Here is a 6000-nt window from a genome sequence, read left to right as displayed (position 1 = left end):
CTGTGGTGACCTGCTTATTAAAGAGAATAATCTGTATTGTAATTGTTATGCCTCATCAGGCATGCTCTACCTGAAATTCTGGAGTAATCGCTCTTCTGCCTCTGTGGCTTTGTGTAGACCATCCAATCACTTCCACAGAAATGTTCACAACACCTCATGTTCTTGGAGTAAAGGACAGATGAGCAGTTTCCCCTTCCAACTTGAAAACTTACAGTCATGCCAGAGAGATCATGTTCACAGCTAAAAATCATGTTCAAGCACATGTTTTGGGCAGGGGGAATGATCTTGTCTCCGAAGGTCTTGGTGAGCTGGAGATCCTGCATCTTCTTCATGTTAAACTTAACGGATGTTTAATTTTTTAAATTCCCTTCTCTCATGCGAATACAGACTTACTGTGATGAGAAGTTTATTTGCAGTTTCCAGGTAGGTAAGGTTTGAAAACTGATTTTGACTAATTGATTTATTCTCATAAAAATGCAAAATGCCAGCATGTTCTTACTTCCTGGCTGCAGTCCACCAGTGCCGGATACACACGCTGTACTCTTCATAAGCACGACAAGGATGAATTTGGAAGTTGCACATTGCCCCTCCTGTACAAGGAACATGGCATACTAGGAGAAAGAACATGCTTTACGGACTGCATTGCCAAATTGTACAGTTCCTTGCCAGCAGCTATCCTAGATACTAAAGCTAAAGATGAAAAATGATTGTAGATTATTTGTATATAAAGGTAACAGGTCTGATACTGCTGAGTGCTTAAGGTTGACAGGTGCTGTGTCTGTGCTTGCCCACCAGTGCACTTGTGTCTGCGTGTCATTACTGCTGCGTGTCAAGAGCTGCACTTTCTGGTCTGTCTGTGTACAGCCATTTTCACATCACCTCAGGCCATGCATCTGGGCGATGCTGAACAGATTTCTCAGCTGTGGAAAGAATCTTGTACTCTTTCTTAAGCATCCTGTGCCAGGCACACTGGCAAAGATAAGCTACAAGGTCAGAGGGACAAGAATAAAAAATCTGAGGTGTTTTCAGAATTAACTGTGAAATTAGCTGTGATTCTGGATGTCTCTCTGTAGACAAGGAACTACAGACACTACCTGTGCACTTCACATTTTCATATTTGTCTGGCACAGCTATAGGACAAGGAAACTTAACAGTGGAATCATACTCAATGACTGTTTCAAAAGTCATGGAAAGCACATCTTTTTTTAGCTGATTCTGGCAGTTGAAGCAGTGATACACTTGTGGGACTAAGCCACACATCCTTCAGATGTTCAGACGTGGACAATGTCGTATGTAGTGTGCTGTCTACAGCAGTTGTTAATAGCACTTTTTGCTACATCACCACTTGTACTAAAATTAGGGGCTCATGAGATGTTTCCAATTTTTTTTGTGTGGAAAGCTGTACTAGAGCTAGAATGTATATCTAACATTCTCAAAATAAACTTTTGGGGCAGTGCATATAAAACTGTGGATTATTAAGAGCATCTTTGAGATGGTGGGGGGGGTGATGACACAAGAAAAACTGTTACGGGGAGCAAGCTTAGAATCCACTAAATCTGCAGAAACTTACAGATTATTCTCTCTTCACCTGGATGTAAACAACAATTGACTGAAAATGAAGGAAAGAGAAGTGTGGGCTGCTGATGCTTATTCCTTAGCCTCATTAGCGCTTAAAACATCCAGACCTAAACTCAAGTAGAAAGCAGCATTCCCTGTTCTGGAGAGACTGTATCATGGCTGAAGATAGTTGGTGGAGTAACAACTGCCCTATTTATTTTGGACTGTGCCTATCCTGAACCACTTCTGGCCTCCAAATGCTGGTGCAGCATAAACAGTAATGCCCGTGCTGTTTTGGGGCTAAACCATTTAGAATTTTCTAAATGTCTGGCTTGGGGCTCTAAAAGTGGCTGATGAGTGGCCAAAGCCATCCACTGTCCATCATGTACTAGAGCAGTTCTCTGAAACAGCTGCCCAGCTTTGTTGTCCCATGGAGCCACTGGCCTAGTTGCAGACATGATTTTGGAGGGAGTTTAAACCTGTTATACCTCTGAGGATTGCCTGAGATGTGTTCTGGGGGTAGAAGCTTCTGTTGTTCTTACTAGCAGAGTATTTCTCTCCCTCAGTTCTAATGTGTGATTTGCAGCACAAATGCTCACGCCTTGGGCTCTCTCTCTTGAATTCCTCATTTGTCCTCTCATTCCAGCTAAAAATACCAAGGCTCATATAATGGAAAGTTATGGTTCCTTTCCAATTTCTTACACTACAAAGTTCTGTCTCTTTATGGAAATCACTGAGAGACAATGCTTTTTCAGCCTATTATTTTGCAAGAATGATAATTCTGATTTATTCTTTTCATCCCTGCTTGTCCTCTGAGTAATGGAGAAGGAATGAAATTACAGAGAGAAAAGGACGCATGAGAAAAGAACACAATTTCCAATACAGGTTATTTACATACAAGTGCCCTTACTGGTTATAAAAATACACATTAACTAACACAGGGCAGAAGTGTTTCAGAATTAATTTTAAAAAATTAGTACTATAAATAAATACTAGTGCTCAGTTCCATTACTATAACACTACTTACCAGAATGCCTGAATACCCAGAGATGTCCAGCTGGGGATATTTTTTATAATTATCAAGTTGCAGAGGGTGAGCTGTGTTTTCTGAATAGCAATTCTTCATATTTTCATCAGGTCTTAGACTGGCCAATCATAAATTAGGGTGAACAAACCCAATTAAGCATTTTTTAAAAGTTTTGGGCTAAGTAGATGGAATTGCCTCCCTAATTTCGTAGCATCTAAACTGAAGCAGTTCTGGGGTTTCTGCTGTTCCAGTTCTCATCACTGGACGTTTTTATGAGTCAAGAAGCTGATGCAATTTATCCAAGTCCACCTGAATAAACAGAAAGGGTGCAAGATCTATCTAAAGCTTTAAGGGTCAAAGCACTTGAGTGGATGGCAGTAAGTAGCAGACCAAAGTTTTAAATTTCCAGCGTTACACAAGTGTCTGCAGATTTGTCCTCTGGTTGTTACTGAAATACATCCTCTTGACAAGAGAAGTCAGCAAATGAAGGCAAACTTAAATTAAATAGACCCTATGTCCTCATGCCATGATATCCAAAATTCTTTCCGTGACATGTTTGCCTTAATGAAATTGCATGTGGTGCTGGAGGTCACATTCCTCATTGTCTCCACGGTTTGGAGAAAAAATGTCACTGCACTGTATCCACAATACTTGTCCCCGGAGTCCTGTCTCTTACCAGCTCCTCCAGCTTTGAGAAAGCTGCTGACTGCCCACCTCTCAGCAATAGCAGAAGGAATTAAAAGTTTCCTTCCCCTGGGAGACATTTGGCCCTGCTCCTAGAGCCCCTCTCCAGGGTGGTACCCAGCACTGTCACATTCTGCCAGTGCCCATATCCTGCTGCAGGGTGTCCTTCCACAAGGATGTGCTGCACCAGATGCAGGTCACACCATTAACTGACACTCACTGCACATGGCGTGGATGGGTAAGGCTCACAAATACACATAAATGCCATTGCTTGTTTCCATGGTAACTTTGATGCTTCAGAATGGAAAAGGCAAAAAAGCCAGGAACAACAGGAGACCTGCAGGGAGGTAACAGCACTTCAATCACATATATTTGAGTTGCCCTGTGCTATTCTGCAGTGCCAGAAATCCCAGCTATGCCAGATGATCATGCTATGATGATACTCCAATGATAGTATGATTTCTGTATTTGCCCACCCCATAGCTGATTTTGCTATTTATTTTGTGTAGTTTTGGGGTTACTCTCTACACCAGGTGTTAGGCAAACAGCAGTGGCATCGGTTGTGACTGCTATGTATCCTCTGAGGACAATATAGAGATCAGAGGTATGAATGCTTTGAAAGCTATGCCATGCTTTATAGAAATACAGGGGTTTAGGTATGAAACCCACATGGGAGTACCATTGGGACCAAACAAGATAAGCATTACTCTACCTTTTTAAAGGTGTTTATCTTTGTAAAGTTGAAATGAACTTTGATCTCATTTAGTTAATTGAGAGTACTTAATTGTTGCTGACCTCTCACAAGTTTAATGCCTAGTCATATAGTGTATGCATTCATTTCACTGCTGAAAGCTCTCTCTGTCTTACTTCAGCAGCAATTGTGTGCCAAACTTCATGGGAAGAGTAATCTGGTACTGAGAGAATTGGTAGCTTGACAGTGTTTCAATCTCAGCAATGACCAAGGCTTTTATACTTGCAGAAATGTCAAGTCTCATCACCACCACCTAATCATCATCTTTGTCAAGAGGTCTCCCTCAGGACAAGGTAAATGTTAAGAAAAATCTCCTGTCCGACCATCCAGGAGCCACCCTGGCAGTCACACATGCACCACCTGAGCTGGGACCGAAGTCCTTTCACAGCTACACGCCCCACACGCAACACAGTCAGACCATGTTTCCTTACCTCCTTACCGACTCGTCCCCAGGTTTTCTATAGCAGAGTCTCAGACGTCCCGATCCTTAAAATGTTTTAATCTGGGTGCAATAACTAAATAACAAAATAACAGCTCGAGCTGGTGCCTCCGAGGAGGGACCACGAACAAAGGAAACCCTGGGCTTTTACCCCTTTAGAGTCTTAGCCCGCCAAGTGTGGGGATCGTCGGCTCCTGCCGCGGCTCTGAGTGCCCGGTCCCCTGGTCAGCGCCACAGATTCCCGGGCCCTTTGTTACGCGAAGGGCGGCACTTCACGGCCCCTTGCCTGAGGCTCTCGCAGCTTGCAAACCGAGCTACCTGCACGAAACATATTCCTCAACAGTAAAGAAAGCAAAATATTTCGTATCTAGTCCTTAGATTTCACCGATGACTTACACTGCTCGTGACTTTCGCCTGTTCCCATCAGTTCAGTCTCTGCATACATCGTACCAGAGTCATTAGGAAGAGTATGAAGATGTGTCTTCTGAGGGAGTTGATTGCGATGCTGTCAATCAGTTTAGCAGTGTCCTTTCTGGACAGAGAGTGCGACTACTGGGGAGAGCCCACCTTTCAAATTACTGTGTTGTGTGTATCTTGTCCTTCTTTCCCAGAAATTACACTGGGTTTGAGAAATCCGACTACCTGTTAATCAGATCTTGCTTAGGAAGGAGGGAGAAGGAGAAACAGACCTAATGATGACTGAGCAATTAACCTGATTCACCCGCTAATCTCCTTTGAAGATGGGGACCTTGAAGCTGGTCTACAATTGAAGAGAAAACCTAAACCACTAGTGCAACTGGTCCTCTCAGCTGACGTGCTTTTAAAATTCCCTCTAATGCCTTCGTTACACAGCAGATCTACTGTTTTGTATTTTTCTACACTGAAGCTGCTCTTCCTAGTAAATTGGTAGGTAGTAGCTTAACCTAGGGACCACAAGGCTTGGCTAATAGAAGTCAGCTCCAGCTGCATCAGAAAAGATGGAGACATTTCTTGCCACTGTTGGTGTGTGTTAAGAGCATCGAAGAATGAAAACAACTCTCAGAGGATTTACAGCCCTTGCCACACACTGAGTCACAGCACTGAGGATTCAATAACAGGAGCCCTCCAGGTCCTTGAAATGCTTCTTTCAATGAGCATCCACTCCATCACACCAAGGCTAAGTGTAAACAAACTTTTCTATCCATATACTTGTCTCGGCCACGTATTGGGTTTTCTGGATAATGCCACGGCAAACTCTGAAGGAGAAAGCAGTACAGCTGCTCCTTGTACTATTTCAGCATCGGGGATCAGATTAACATCCCCGAGGGTGGGATAGCTTAATCAGACTTTAGAGGGCTTGTCTGAGGGCTCTTTCTAAAAACAAGAAAATAAATTGGTACCTGTAGGTTTGTGCAATGAACACTGACATGGAAGAGGTGGAGAGAAGGACGGAGCTAAAGGGCAGTGAGTGGGACCTCGCTCAGCTTTGGAGGGGTATGAGACACTCAGGCCGCGGCCGTAGGGGTGGCGGCAGACCTGGCTCTCGGGTGCTGCCGCCCTCCT

General features: G+C 43.5%; 1 long non-coding RNA gene across 2 annotated transcripts in view; it reads left to right on the top strand.

Annotated features, from left to right (window-relative positions):
• The first annotated feature begins 814 nt into the window (after positions 1 to 814).
• LOC108447564 overlaps positions 815 to 6000 on the top strand; it is a 15494-nt gene continuing 10308 nt past the window's right edge. For both annotated transcript variants that reach the window (XR_001863205.1, XR_001863204.1), the window contains exon 1: positions 815 to 826. This is a non-coding gene — a long non-coding RNA (uncharacterized LOC108447564). The remainder of the gene's footprint in view (positions 827 to 6000) is intronic.

This window comes from Corvus brachyrhynchos, unplaced genomic scaffold (genome assembly GCF_000691975.1).
Source record: "Corvus brachyrhynchos isolate BGI_N302 unplaced genomic scaffold, ASM69197v1 scaffold56, whole genome shotgun sequence".
In the NCBI taxonomy this organism is placed as follows: Eukaryota; Metazoa; Chordata; class Aves; order Passeriformes; family Corvidae; genus Corvus; species Corvus brachyrhynchos.
The sequence above is the reverse complement of the archived record's forward strand: the minus strand, read 5'-3'. Positions and strand labels throughout refer to the sequence as shown.